General features: G+C 42.5%; 1 long non-coding RNA gene across 1 annotated transcript in view; it reads left to right on the top strand.

The window, feature by feature from the left end:
- The window catches only part of LOC103730654, a 127,110-nt gene extending 117,692 nt beyond the window's left edge, over window positions 1-9,418 (top strand). Inside the window, exons 6-7 of the long non-coding RNA XR_607107.3 lie at window positions 7,141-7,325; window positions 9,051-9,418. This is a non-coding gene — a long non-coding RNA (uncharacterized LOC103730654). The remainder of the gene's footprint in view (window positions 1-7,140; window positions 7,326-9,050) is intronic.
- Window positions 9,419-15,652: the final 6,234 nt, after the last annotated feature.

Genomic DNA, 15,652 nt, shown 5'->3' with positions numbered 1-15,652 from the left:
GAGGGGCTGCAGTCGAGCTGAAACTGCTGCCCCTAGGCTGCAATCTGCTCTACCATCAGCCCACCACCAAAGAAATGCAGAAGCGAGGCTCACCATTGAGGGCCGCAGCTCCTGCTCATAGGAGGAAACCACAGCTCTAGTTCATGGGAAGGGACATCAGCTCCTGGTTAACAGAGCAGGAGAGGAGGACAGCTCCAGCTCACAGGAGGGAACCGCGGCTCCAACTTCTCTAGCTCAGGGAGGGACCGCAGCTCCAGCTCACAGGAGGGGACTAGAGTTCCAGAGGAAGGGATCACAGCTGTGGCTGAAAGGAGGGGACTTCATTTTGAGGTCACAGGAGAGGACTGCATACAGGAGGTGACCACAGCTCTGGGTTCATAGTAGGGACCACAGTTCCAGCTCACAGGAGTGGAACACAGCTCTGGCTCATGGGAGAGGCCTACAGCTCCAGGTTCATGGAAGTGGATCACAGTTCCTGGCCCACAGAAGGGGACTAAGGCTCTGGCTCACAAGACACAACCACAGCTCCAGGCTTATAAGAGACAACTACTGCTCCAGGTTCATGGGAGGCGACCGTAGTTCCAGACTCACAGAAGGATCTTAATTTCAATCATGCTGTTTCCTACTATTTTCTTGGTCCAACCTCTGGATCACCCCGCTGTCTCTGCCTCAGCACTGGCCCTGTGTCCTAGTGGCCTCCTGTACTCCTGGGTGCTATCAGCAGCCGAGGGGCCAGGGTGGGTGCATCTGTGGATGCTGGGAGCCAGTCTGGGGTTGTGGGGCACTCAGGTGTAGCTGCTGAGGCCAACCCTGCCCACAACCATGTTGGGCCTCTTGAGTTCAGAATTTCCAGGTCAATATAGAAGCACCTAAGGTCAGGAAAATGTTTGTCCTGTGTGATAAGGTTCCTCACATGATCCAGCACAGGTACTCATCCTCCTTAGAGTCGGCACACTCCTGGCCCGGAGACTGGCTGCCCAGGGGACGCCTCATCCTGCCTTCTGCTGTATAAGAAAGGATTGTTGGCTTTTGCTAAGTCCTGAGCTCAGAATTTTGAGATCAAATTGGAAGCGCCTCCTCAAAGGCCACAGGGTGGTCGGGCACTGGGTGGTGTGGAGGCCTTGGAGCTTGGTCGTTCTTATGAGTCTCAGCCTTGAATTTTGACATGGAGACTGGTCCAGATCTGGTCCTGTGAGGGCTGCACTGGAGGGTGTGTATGGGGGGTGGCAGGGGAGCACCTTCTTATGAATTTTGAAGTTGACACATCACAGTAAATTTTCTAGCAATGCACCTAGTGCCTCCTTCACATAACAACACGAACGGTCCTGGTCTATCCTCTGCTGTTCTGGGTAAACACTGCCATGCAAAGCAATTTGGGAAAGAAAGGGTTTACTTCTCCTTCAGGTTACCATCTATCATCCAGTGAAGGAAAGGAGACGCTCAGGCAGGAGCCGGAAGCAGACGCCACGGGGAGCACTGCTCATAGGCCTGCTCCCCCGGATTGCTCAGCTACCTTTCCTTTTTTAAAAAAAATGTGTTTATTATTATTATTTTCTTTACAGAGCATAGGGTCGGGGTTATTTACAGAAGAGCGGGTGCCCCATATTTATGGCTGTGCCATAAAGTCCACACTCAAATACAGATCCTGTGACCTCCCGACAGCCCCACAAGATGATGAGAAAATTGCCTCTTGGTGTATATATATATCTCCTTTGCCTATCACCCCACATGTATCAGCTATCTTTCTTATACAGCCCGGGCCTACCTGCCTAGGGATGACAGTGCCCACAGTAGTATGAGACCTCCTTCATCAATCAGCAATTAAAAGAATTCCCCACAGACATGCTCATGGGCCAATCTGATAGAAGAAATTCCTCAACTGAGTTGAGTACTCTCAAGTTAGTTTGAGGGTACTGGGGGTAGGCAGCATAGAATTCTGAATTTCGGGGCACGAAGGCAGAATTTTGCCCAGTCTCACGTCTCTAACACTTCTGCAAGCCTAGTCCAGGTCTGTCACAGTTATAAACCGCATGCCGAGTCATCAAATTTCCTTCCAAATTCTGTTTTGGCAAGAGTCTCTGGGTTTATGGGATGTTGACAACTGAAGTTACCTATAAGAGGCACTTTCATAAATGGTTATACATAGGTCCTGTCTTTATAGATTTGTTGTACAAAATTGAACGTAACCATAGCTCTCTGTATAATTAGTAAATGAGCTGTGTATGCTGTTGACAAAACTTCTGTATAAAGGGATAAGGTGAGGAGCTGGGGAGATGGCTCAGCAGTCTCACCTGATGCCCAGAGTTTAGTTCCCAGCACCCATGTTAGGCAGCTCACAACCACGTGTAACTTCAGCTCCAGGAAATCTGACAGCAACTGCATTCATGTGCACATAGATGAAGATGCTCATGTATATACACAGAAATAAATAAAGCATCAAAAACAGAGTTTGGCTCTGTTTCCTAATTTCAGCATTAATAGAATTAACGTGTATGGATTAGAGCATGGGGCTATATATTGATAAATAATTGTTCATGAGTGTTTACCCTTATCCACAAAGATTGTACTCTTAGATGTGGCAAAGGCTCTATGTAATTTAATAACCATAGTTTTAATGCACATATCCCCTCAGGATTTTAGCTTACAAACAGAAATTTTCATTGAACCCAAATAAATTACACTTCAAGACAGCCACATCCTTATATGCTGCAGTGCCTGGCTCCCTTCAGAATCAAGCATGTCCCTTTTTTCTGACTTAGAGCCAGCATCCAATAACTGTATAAAGCAACTTCATTTCTGAAGTATATGAACAATAAAGGTCTCCAGGGGAGGAGAAGGAAGGGCCATTGTTAGAAATGATTGATCCATGTTCAACGACAGAAAAATGAGTCTGGCTTTTGTTCTTCCAATTTTAACAGAACTCTCTCACTGGGGTGGGGCGGGGGGCGTAGAACAGAATCCTGAGGAATGTCAGGGAGCTAAGGCAGGATCTCTTCTGGTAGAGTCCTAGTCTCTCATCTCTAACACTTTTGCAAGCCTACAGTTATCTGTCAAGAGGTGTCACAGTTATAAATAGCATTCCAAGTCATCGAATTTCCTTCCAAGTGTTTCTGAGTCTCTGCCACTAGATTTGATAATATTTGCAAAATCCATTTGTGCAGAGGTTCAGTCAATCTATTGTCATCGGAACAGTGTGCCTTTGAAATTGCTTTGTTGGAGAGATGTGGAAGTTTAGAGGCATGAGCCGATACTGTGCTCAATACTGTAAGCCAAGCCTAGTGGGTGACTCTGGTGGGCACCCTGGGAAGAGGACGCTAAAAGTATAGAGTAAAGGAAAGTCACACAGTTTCAGAGGGGACACGGCTCCCTGGAAGCTGGACTAGAAGTCAGTCATGGCCAAGCGTTTTACTACGTGGTCCCTGTGGCCTGGGAATCTGAGTGACGCAGAGCCCAAAAGCAATGCACTAGTTTTTCAGGCAGAATAAGTGCTGAGGAAGCACAGCGTTCAAGCTGTGGGTTTTCCTGACGGACCTTTGTGAGAGGGAGCAGAAAGTGGATCTGTGAAAGGGTGGTACCAGAAATGGGAGTGACCCGGAAAGTGGCAGTTCTAGGACATCCTGCTCCAACAGGAGTCACTTGAGAACTGTTCTTCCAGGTTCAGTAACCCGAACCCTTGGTCACTGCTGCTCTACTCCCGGGCGGACGTCTGTGTCTCTAGCTGGAAGTATGACTTAGCACTGACATCCATGTAACATCACTTTTGCAGGCAGGCAGCTGCGAGGGTTACAGTCATTGAGGCTTTCACCGAGATTCTAGAATGACACCTACTCCAGGCTCCGTGCAGCAGTGATGTTTCCCTACTTAGAACTCCCGAGTAGATGGTTTAGGAAACCATAATGAAGGGTAAATTGCAGTGAAGATGAGAGGCTATCACAGCTGCCAAGACATGAGATGTCCACCGCGGACAACTTCAAGTACCAGGGAGGGCTGACTCAAGAAACAGGCTGCATGTGCCGCAGGTGTCAGAGCTGTAGAGGTGTGGGAGTGGAGCTACCCAGATGATTCCACCAGGAGCCCCAAACATCAGACGTGGGGCTGCAAAACTTGCAGTTTGCCTTGCTAGGCTCTATTCCTCTCTTTGAGAATGAGAAAGCTCACTCTGTGTTGTGACATATTTGAAACACAAGATGCTTTACAGTGGCATACACTGCAGAGTCTGCCTTGTGTCTCAGAAGAAACTTTGGATTCTGAACCACATTGCACCATGGTGGTGCTGTTTTGGGAGAGTTTGGGAAATTAGGCCTAGCTAGCAAACATAACAACCCAGTACAGGGGTGGAGGATTAGAACCTCAGTGTGGCTCGGCTCCAGTTTCCTGTTGCCAACATGATGTAAACAGCCCTCTCAACCTCCTGTTCTCAGAGCCTTGAGATGTTCCAGTTGCCGTGGCTTTTCCTCCATGATGTAACATTGCTTCTTGTCAGGAGCTTTCATTCTGCACTGAGAAGCAGCTGATGCAGCTCGAGGGAGACTGAAAATGAGCATCAGTCACACTTTTCCAATGGACAAGCAGGATGGGGAGTGTTCACCTTTCAGTGTCACACAAGGGAATTCCGTGTGTGAGGAGCCAGGTGCTTATGCCCTAAAGACATAATTTCCTTTTCCTTCTTTTGGGTCCACATAAGGCTACTGGCTTCTCACTTGAGAAAACACACAGCCTATCGCAGAGGTGCGGCAGAAATTCACTCTGGACCTGATATTTGATGACCCCCACATCTGTCTCTGTCATTTAGTGAAAGGACACCTTTGCCAAACTGCATCACATCATGAAATTTCTCCTGTGAGAACAACATGACCTAGCTGTGCATAGCATTGTTCCAGCCTTCGTGGTCCCCAGTGTAGCCTCTGACTGACTGACCTGAAAGTGAATGCGGAGGAGTAGGTCCCCTGGGTTTTGTCTTGTGATTTTTTTTTAAGTCACTGACATAGAGGGGATGCATTATAAAATATTTTATTTATTACTTTTATTTTTGTTTATGTGAGTGTATTGCCGACATGTAAGTGCTTTCATGCCATGCAATTCCCATGGAGGTCAGAAGATGGTATCCTCAGATCCCCTGGAACTGGAGTTACAGATGGTTGTAGGCTTACTTGTGGGCGCTTGGAACTGAGCCCAGGTCCTCTGCAAGAGCAGCCAGTGTTATTAACCACTGAGTCATCTCTCCAGCCCTGAGGGGATGCATTATAGACTGATTTACCTAATGTCTGAAACAGATATGGGAAAACATCTGCACTGATTACTTTAAGGTTTTCGCCCTGTACTAAAGCCTATGGCAATGTGCCAGTCCGTTGCAGGGCCTCTCTGATGATGGCGATGTCATCAGGCAGTGGCTATGGTAGAACTGTCTTTGCAATATCCATGGACCCGAGAGCAGGGGGTTGTTGCTCTTTCTGAGAGAACTCTCCTGCACTTTCAGAGCTTGTCTGGCTAGAGATCTGCCGCCGTCTCCGCACAGAGGTTTACAGTATCTATGTTTACCATCCAATGTGCTGTCCTTTGCTTGAGCAGTGTCCCTATAGGCTCATGTGTTTGAACACTTGATGTCCAGCTTGTGGTATGCCTGAGGAGGTTTCAGAACCTTTAGGAGTTGGAGCCTTGCTGGAGGGAATGGGGCAGGAGTTTGCAGGTTCTGCAGCCGGACCCCACTTCCTGTTCTCACTCTATCCCATTTTTGGATGAAATGTGATCACTCTGCCTCCTCACTGCCTGGTCAGCCTCATCTTCTCACTGTTTTCCCAGCCGTGACTGACTGTACCCAACCAAAAAACTCCTTCCCTTGCCAACTTGCTTTGGGGGGTATTTTGTTACAGCAATAGACAAGTAACTGATACCCAATGAAAATGTTGATTATTTTCAGCTCTATTTTTCTGATGTTATTTCTAAAATACTGATACAATGTGATTATTTGCTTTAAATTTTTTTCCCCCAACTTCTGATTTGTGAGACAGTGTTTTCAATCACACCACAGTCAGAGAAGAGGCAGGATACTGTGGGGATTTTTCCTCTGCCTCTTTATTGAATTAAATTATGATCAGCGCTAATTTACAAAGCGCTGGCATTTACCACGGAACAACTACAGAGCAGAAGCTAGCACAGTAAATCATCTGTGAAAACAGCTCACAACAAATAACAAGAAAAGACATCTGCAAAATGAGTCATTAGTCGTCGGAGTCTCTGAAGCTTTTCTGCTGCTATCTGAGCTAAAGTTCTGACAGAGAAATGTTATTTGGCCTTGACAATCCTTTTTCCATACACCAAATCAATATGCTCTGAGGAAATACTGCTAAGATGTGTGTGGGGGGGCTACTATATGAAAACACAATTCTGCATGACTTGTAAGTGAACTAAAGATTTTTAGCTTTTTCCTGTATTTTGTCAACACAAGGCAATTATGTATATTCATGTCACTAAATAGGGCACACTGCTATGTAAGTCTAAAGACAGACAGCAGGCAACTTTGTTTTGGTTGGGTCTTTGGTCTCATTGGTTTAAGAGTGGCTGTGTGAGCTAGCCAGCACATTCCACAAGTCTGTGGTGGGTTTAATAGCTGGACATGTACGGCATCATGGAAATCAATGTTCCACTCACTGCTACATTGACATATACCCTCGTCGGTGAGATTCAGAAACGAAACATCAAAAACAACAGCACTGCAGACAACGTCTGGACACAGACTTTGATTAGAGAAGTATTCTTAAGTATAAAGGATGTGCTTTAGATTAAATGTGAGCTATCTGTAGGCAGTAAATGGTATTAAAAATCTTTTAACATTGTACAGATCCTGCAAAAATCCAAGGAAGAAATCGGGTATATACTCCAAACTACTTTCATTTATTTTCTACTCTAAAAGACTCTAATAAACGCAGAATTCTATAATCTTAGTCAGAAAGATTTGATATTGTTATCCCCTCTTATCAGAAATAAATTATTTATAAAATGAAGTTTCAACAACAATATAGTTTAAGCCCAAGTGACTCATTTTGTATTTTCTTTTAATGATGAACCCTTGTTTTGGAGATTTTAAAAATGTATTTGATTATAAAGAAACATGATACTCACCTTATGCTCCATTTTTCATAGTAACAGAAAAACAACTTAAATCCCATGACATGTTTCCTGCTGCTTGAAGAGAGGGGACCCCTACCTGCTCCCGGCCTCAGTGTCAGTAACAAACGATCACCATCTTTTCCTGGGTTTCTATGTGCAGAAGATGATATCATCCCAGAGACAAATGGCTTAGAACAAAGTTCATATCATAAGAATTGGTGAGTAAGAACCTAATGTTTGCATTGAAGGATTTTCAGATACTTTCCACTGGTTTTATTACCGCAGGAAGCAGGTCTTCTGTTTGGCCGTCAGCATCTTCTGTTCCCGGGGCTGCTGAGTTGTGTAAACTATACTGTTTCTCTCTCTATTGGAAGCCAACCCTTGAATATGTTTCTATAAGTGAAATGAAGATTGGTTACACAATTGCACAGTGGCAGAAACATCAGCATTCAACAATTTAAGATCTCATAATTTATTTCTCCATTCTACAAAGAAAGGCCTCTGTGATTTCAGAAGCTACAAGCCGTCCAAGCTGGTATGATATTTTTCCTCCTTGATACATCAGAGCTGACTCAGAGTAATTTGCAGGGTGGCTGTTAGCATCCCTTCCCAACTCTGTGCTCTTGGTAGTGATGTCATCTTGGTAGGTGGAAATTAGATCAGCAAATACCCTTAGGGTGCTTGATTTCCTGCTTCAAAGTCAACTATTAACTATTTATGAACACTTCACTAATACTTAACACATAAGTTTATTTATAAAGTGAGAGGAGATTTCTGGTCTTAAATACTTCCAACTGAAATTTAAATGACACAAAATAAATATAGGTAATCATTTGGAAGTGTTTTTTGAGATAAAGTGAGTAGTGACCTCTTTGAAAAGGATGTATTTAAGTCTGGACACCAGCCTTGTGAAAGAAGGGACAGATCAGATGCAGAGGCCTGAGGTAAGACTGAGGAGCCACACCAGTGGTGGAAGTGAGAAGCGACTCAGGGATTATGAGTCAGAGAGACAGGTAAGCTCCTGCAGCAGCCTGCAGGCAAAGGAAGACATGGGTGAAAATTCTTCTGAGAGTGTTTTTAGGAGAGAAGTAACATAACGTGAGTTTGTTACATTCCTTTACCCTGTCCTTTAAAGAATGACATCCTTGTGTCAGAATCGATCAAGGGGAAGGACAGAAAGTATAATCTTCTGCTCAAAAGGCTCTGGAGGGTTGCAAAGCCCAGGGGATTGAACCACTGGGAATTCACAGGCTGAGTTCTTTGTAACTGTCCAACTGCCATTTGCGTATTGCACAGGAATAGAATCCAGATATTGTGGACATGTTTTATTCATGTGCATCGGCCTACTTTAGTCTGAGAGTTATACTGTGATAAGAATAAAAGCTGGAGTGTTGTTGTGAGTTTGGACACGGGAAAAGATTTGTATGCAGTATATTCAAGACAATCGCCTACAATGGCCTTCCTGGGGAAGGAAAGAAATTGAAACCCATAAGCTTAGAAATGAGGTGCCTCGGGGGGTGTCCATCCAGGAAAAAAAAATCCTTCTCTGAACAGGTCCACAGACAACTCACTTTGGGCAGGATGCACAGGGCCTGCAGTCCAGCTTCCGATATATCTAGTGAAATTTTCCTGTTCCATTAAACATATATTTTCTTATCACTCTTCAGCCTTTTGGCTCAGATCAAGTGGAAAAAACACTTTCTTCAAAGATTCATCATCTAGTCATTCCATTCATTTGAACTTGATTTATGAAATACTTACCTAACATTGCCAGGTTCATTTGATCAATTCTGGGTATTAGTACAGAAAGTTCTATCTGGTTCTTATCATGACAAAAACAATATATTATTAGTATGTTTTCCCTCCACTGATCATTAACATTGTTTGATGCTTTGATAATCAAACAACTTACCTAGCTGTCATAAATTGTCGGTCATTTGCAGAGACGCTTCTGGGAACATCCTGGAGGTTCGCAGTCATTTGCGATATTTAGCGGTGATTGCCAGTTCCAGACTGTTATGATGTACTTCAGTTGGATACAGATTTTTACGAAGGCTTCACGACTGCACCTTCATGACTTGGTGTGGCAAAAATTCTGATATCCCCAATTGTGAATTTAAAAAAGTCTTGTTGAGAGGGACTGACTATGGTTTCTGAACACTGTAAGGGTCATTCTCTGTGACCAGATAGATGGTACAGATGCTCTCCCTTGCATGGATACCAGTCTTCCCTGGTGTAGACAGATCTAGAAATGGAAACCACTGGGAGGCCACCAACCTCCCCATGATTTGCCACAATAGTGAGCCTGGGATCAAGGGACTGTTGAAGGCTCATGCCACTTTTTAGCTATTCACTATTGAAAATTGATGCAAAGATGATTTTTTTTCTCTCTGAGTCTTTGTTTTGACATATAACATCAAAATGGAAAATGGATGTTTGTGTTGCTTTTTTATTGCTTAATATGAATGCAACTAAGGAAAATAAAAATAATTGACATAAGTCATTTGTTGCTGTATTATTCCTGAAATTAAACCCAGGCAACTGTTGCTATTATTAATATTAACACATTTCAGATAGTACAGCACAGGCAAAAAATTTATAGTTCACACAAGTAATGTGTTATGGGGAGTCATCATATAACTCAAGAAATCTACTGAGGAACGCATTTTTCATTAGCGTATGATTCTAACTCATGCCACACTGAAGGGCAGAAATAAACTTAAAAATCATCTAAATACCATCTTCTCATGCAGAAAACACATAGAATAGAATTAGTGAGCAGCATGCTTCCTTACGTCCTTGAGTCTATTGACTGCCACGTGGCACGTGGGTAGCACAGTAGCATTCCTGGCATCGACACCGTTAGAACGCCCCGTTCTGATCTGACTCAGCAACACAAAGCAAGTGTACCGTGCTGCCTCTCTTGCCGATGTTGGGGTTCCTGCTCCCTCTACAATAAACCTTTCCCTCTTGAGTGGTTTGTATCAGACACTTTGTCATCGTATGGAAAACTGACCAGCTCATCTAACATGATTTCCCTCCCGATTTTGCTGTCTCCAAGGTGATATAAATGATTCCCTGAGAGTGACTTCCAAACAATCAAGATATATTTGATTCCTAGTATTATAATTCCACTTTTCTTATGTCAGATAATTCCTTCTAACTGCTGTAGCCCATTTTTCAAATACATGACACGAAGATAGAGCAAAGTAAAAAGAATGTGTTTGCGTCACCTTTGGTAATTATGGGATGTGTTGTCCAAGAAATCAGTAGAAACTATTAAATGATTATCTTTGCTAATATTTAGCCAGGAGCAGAATAATTCTGTGGAAGCAAACAACTAATATCCTAAAGTCAACTTCGGACTCTCGTTTTTAAGTGCATGTTATTAAATACATTCAACTGACTAGAGAATTGCAGAAGAGAGAAATTCAATTGTTAATACCACATTTTTTACATTATTAGTTTAAAATCATCCATCACACCTTAGCATTTGTAGGAGCCCACGTTTAAAACCTCAAAAATAACAGTCCAATAAGGCTTCCCTTATGTAACAATTGTAGACTGTTAATAAAAATAATTAGCAATGATATTACAACTACAAAATCAATAAACATTCTCAAATTCAGGATATATGCAACTAAGTTTGGCGAGCCTCATCTGGAGGTACAACTTGCTTTAATGTAGTATGAAGTTATTCACAGTCTTTGTTTGTCCTCTTTAGTTATTGTACTGATTATTTTATTAAAACTAGCAATAAGTCTACTATTGATTAGTGGATGTACCCAGACCATTGGGGATGTTCTGATACACAGAATTTGTGTATCAGTATATTACTCTAGTTTTAAAGGGCACTTCAGTATTCTGCAGCTCAGGGCACCTCTGATTAAGTCTACTGCTTTTTACTTCTTGTTTCTTCGGAGAAAGACAACCAAGATTATTATACTCAGCAGGTCGCCTTGAGGCTAAATCATACGGAAATTAAGTGAGCTGCATAATTCCCACAAAGTTGTCCTGTCCAACCTGTGTGACCATGTGCAAACAAGCTACACCTGTGTACTTCACAGCCTGCCTGTGATTGCACAGCTGTCTTCGTAACTGATGTGGACCGGTAACTAGGAGCTATGTGGGGTAGAAAGTGAGGGCTCAGCTGGATTCCGACTCTCAAACTGCAAGCCTCATTTGATCTACATTATACAGTTTAATGCCACGTTACGTTTCTTATGACTGACACATAAATGACATTCTTGACCTGTCTCTAAGATGAAACTCTCTGGACTGCATGTGACTCAGCACTACCTCTCTTAAAGCTGAGATTCCCAAGGATGGAGGAAGGGCACTTGAGAGTTGCATAGACCCTGGCTGTATTGGCTGGAGCAGAGCTCTGCCCCTGAATCACTCCTTCCTTTGATCATTGACTTTATAATTTCTGTTTCCTAGATGTTCTCCATGCCGTTTCATATTTCGTTAACTTACGTTTTTAAGGATAGTACAGTCTTTATTTTTCTGAAGCAATGTGTCATTAACCATTAATTTACCCCTTTTAAATTAAATTAGAGGCAAAAGGGCAACATTAACCTCAATACAAGTTGCAAGACTCTCTGAATGTCCTCACTTACAGCACACAGCTCATTGTTAACACTGTGATGCAGCTTGGTTTTGATTATCAGCTATGTAACAGTTGTATTTGCTTTTACTTGAATTTGTCACTAATTCCTATAGTGCAAGGATCTCGTTCAACTACTGAACATTTGAGAAACTCAAATGGACTTATAGAAAGGTATATAACTAAATTTTTTTCCCTCCCCCTTCTTGGGAGACTCCGGCTTGTGCCCTCTGAGGCCCCAGAGCTGACAGACTGACATAAGATGTCCTATTTGATTTTACATAGTTTATATGACATTTGGGAGGGGGTGGTTTACAAAGAAACACACCATTCAAGCCCTGCCCGTGGTCTCCAGCAGCTTTTGCACACTGTCCATGCGCTGCCTCACCCCACAGTCTAGAGCCTCATCTTACCCTGCAGAGCCCACCGGAGGGTCGGGATGCCCTGTTGCAGCCTGGCTTGGTTCTGAGTTCCAACATGGCCGAGGCTCCACCCCTTTCCCAGGGTACCCCACGTCGCCCACTCTTTTGGGGGGAATGAGCAAGATTCAAGCTACATTTTCCTTGAGAAATAATAATAATTTATTCTTGGACTTCTAGAGAATATGCTTTACATTTCCTTCAGGAATGATCTTTCTTTCTTTCTTTCTTTTTTTCTTTTTTTTCTTTTTTTTTTTTGGCCTTTTTTGAGACAGGGTCTCCATGTGGTCACAGCTGGCGTGGATTCACTATGGAAATCAGGCTGGTCTCGAACTCACAGAGATCCCACTGCCTCTGCCTCCCGAGTGCTGGGATTAAAGGCCAGGCTAAATGATCATTTCTTTTCCTTGAGGAAATGAAAGCATGTTACACAATATTGAGCTCAGAAAGGAGAAAAATGTTCATGCACCAAGCCTGGCTCTTACAATCTGTCTGAACAGACAATATTCAATAAAGTATAATTCTTTGAATTAAAAAATACTGTTCTCTGAAGATTTCATACATGTATACAATGTATATTTTCATATGCCACGGTTTACCCTCCTAAATACCACCAGGCCTCCCAAAACGTATTCTTTCAATTTATCTATTTTTTGTAACCCACTGAACCCAAAGAGTGGTGTCCGTATGGATGGGTGTGGCATCATCCACAGGGGCATGTGCAATCCACCAAGGTCACACTGCTCCTAAAAGTGGCTTTCGTCCCCCAGGAGCCATGTGTGCTAGTACATCCACGGCTGGCACAGTTACAGCCAGTTCTAAGCCAGGACTTTGGGATTCCCCTGCTATTTAGCCTTATTTCAGTTCATTAGTTCTTATAATTAATGATTCACTGACTATCAAATAATCTTCAGCAAGTCCCTGCGGGAATTTTCTTGTTATTGTTACCTCCTCATGGCAAGGATATTCCCTCCTGTAGTGTTAATGACGTTGCTAATTTCCCTTCTTTGTCTCCATTTCTTTCTGCACTGTGAAAGGACTGTAAGGCACCAATCCTTTGGGGAGTCTGTGGCCAGTTAAGAGTCCTGGAGGTGGAATCAATGAAATAAGGAATCCTGGGATCCTCTGCTTAGGTGTCTGGCTGTGTTTACTCTGGGAGAAAATAGCTGCTCTGTTCCAGGTTTGATTACTCCCATGGTGTGAGAAAACTTGAACCATTCATAGGAGAGGCTGTGTGGAAAGAGAGAAGTGATCCCCAGCCATCCCCACCGTTAATCATCCCTCTATGTGTAAAGAGATCATATTGGCGTGCTTAGAGTATAGCTCATATGGTATGGTGCTTGCCTAACATGAATGAAGCTCTTGGTTCTGTAAGAGTAACAAAAAGCCCCATAAGTTTAACTGGTCAAGACTAAAATCACGTTTCCAGCCTCACAGGTCAAACACCGGTGATAGAATCACCCCAGGAAGGCAGGTTCACCTTAAGTTATGCTAAATAGTTGGACAGAACACCTGGTGTGTTAATGAGGTATGGAATTTTTCCTGCCTGGAACCTTGCCTTGCAGCAGAACCCTGGACTTCTGACCAGCCCCAGTCAATGCAGGTCTCTGTAAGTCTGTCTGCCTTTCTTTCTTTCTTTCTTTCTTTCTTTCTTTCTTTCTTTCTTTCTTTCTTTCTTTCTCTCTTTCTTTTCTTTCTTTCCTTTCTTTCTCTCTCTCTCCCCTCCCCCTCCCTCCCTCCCTCCTTTCTTTTTTCTTTTCTTTCTTTCAGAAAGGTGTAATTCCCCTTTTCTTCCTCACGCCTTTCTTACCAAACGTGTTTTCTTTAAGGCTTTGGGCTGCCCCTAGTATTTTTTACTTCTTTACTTTTTCTCTAAAGCTTCCTTCGCTGTGTCTGACCTCCACGCAGGCTCTAAACCTGCCTGGCTCCATGGCCTTCTTTCCTTCTTCCCACCATTCACCTCCTCAGGGCAGCTGCCAAGATCACCAGCTCACCTGCCCTGATGATTTTTCTTTAAGACTCTAATAAAATTGTAAGAGCTTCCATTTGGATCCATTCTTAAATTCTTTCATGAATGAGACTGAGACTCCTCTAGGGGACCATCTATCTCCCCTTTCAATTCAGTTCCCAATACCTCACACAAACCTGGTGTGATGGCACATGTCTCCAATCCCAGCATCTGCAGCATATGAGTTTGAGGGCAGTTTGGGATACATAAAACCCAGTCTCAAAAATGGACATTCAGCTCAGTTTATTCCTCAGTTATGTCTAGGTCAGCTGCCATTTTCTCTTACCGCAGGGACATCCATCAAAAGATTGCCCATCAGAACATCATCCATCAGATAACAGAGGAGAGATCAGAAGGCTACTTTACGTTGTTAAATTTCAGGTTGGTGATGCACAGCAATGAGCAGCTGTGAGCTCTGGCTTCTGTGACAAGACTGCAGCAATAAGATACTAACCATAAAAGACCCTAAACTTGGTGATTAAGGAAAAGAACAGATTATGCTCAATGCTAAAAGTTTTCAGAAAGACCTATTATTTTACTTAGATGTTCTATTTCAGGGAACATGTATCACAAGAAAAAAAATTCCTTGAACAATAGGCATCTGACAGATGATTAGTGGGACACAGACAGCAACAGAAGACAGATAGTAAATTGAGCTATAACATGGAAAAATAGTTTATAACTCAGATATAGATACCTGGAGAGATACAATGTGATTTGAAACTTTGTGGTATAAAAACAAACAAATGTAGCAAGGAAACTGCAGCTGATTGAAACAGCAGCATTTATACCTTAATCCTTCAAGATTTTAGCAAATTCTAATTTTTCCAGTGAATAAAAGCAGAGAAATATTACCAAGTATCATTTTTAAGTTGAGGCATTATTAATTGAGACATTATATTACATATCTAGATTGATGAGCTTAGCAAATGTAGACAACTACATAATCTGTGCACAGTTAGGACATTGACCAGTGCTCTTCAAAGCATAACTTCCTCTCACACATATTTCTGATAATCTCTAGCCATGGAACTAACCACCATTTTGATTTCTACCACTGTAGATCAGTTTATCCATTTTATTAATATCATGTGATTGGAATTTAACCAGGCCATTTTGTTCTGATATTCTCTTCCTCATGAAGATTTTCTGTACATCGCCTGTAACTTATTTACACTGATAAATGTTACTTACAATATATTTGTCCATGTTTCTTTTGAGGGCTATTTGAGTGGATTCTAGTCTTTAAATGTTACATGCATAGAGGCCTCTTTATTCTGGTATATGTCATTGAAGGACCCATTTCTTTTTTATCTCTTTGTAATACTGAAGGGCCACAGTGAACATACATATTTGATTTCATCTGAAGTTGTGTTATTACAAATAGTTAAAGCTATCTGGAAAAACTAATTGATGCTAATTTGAGATTGTCAGTATTTTAAATGTTAGCTTTTCTAAAGCCTTAGAAAAGTCATTTAATGGGCATTACCCAATGGATAATTATATTTAGAA

This window comes from Nannospalax galili, unplaced genomic scaffold, assembly GCF_000622305.1.
Source record: "Nannospalax galili isolate Female #2095 unplaced genomic scaffold, S.galili_v1.0 scaffold534, whole genome shotgun sequence".
Taxonomy (NCBI): Eukaryota; Metazoa; Chordata; class Mammalia; order Rodentia; family Spalacidae; genus Nannospalax; species Nannospalax galili.
This window is presented reverse-complemented; position numbering and strand designations above follow the sequence as displayed.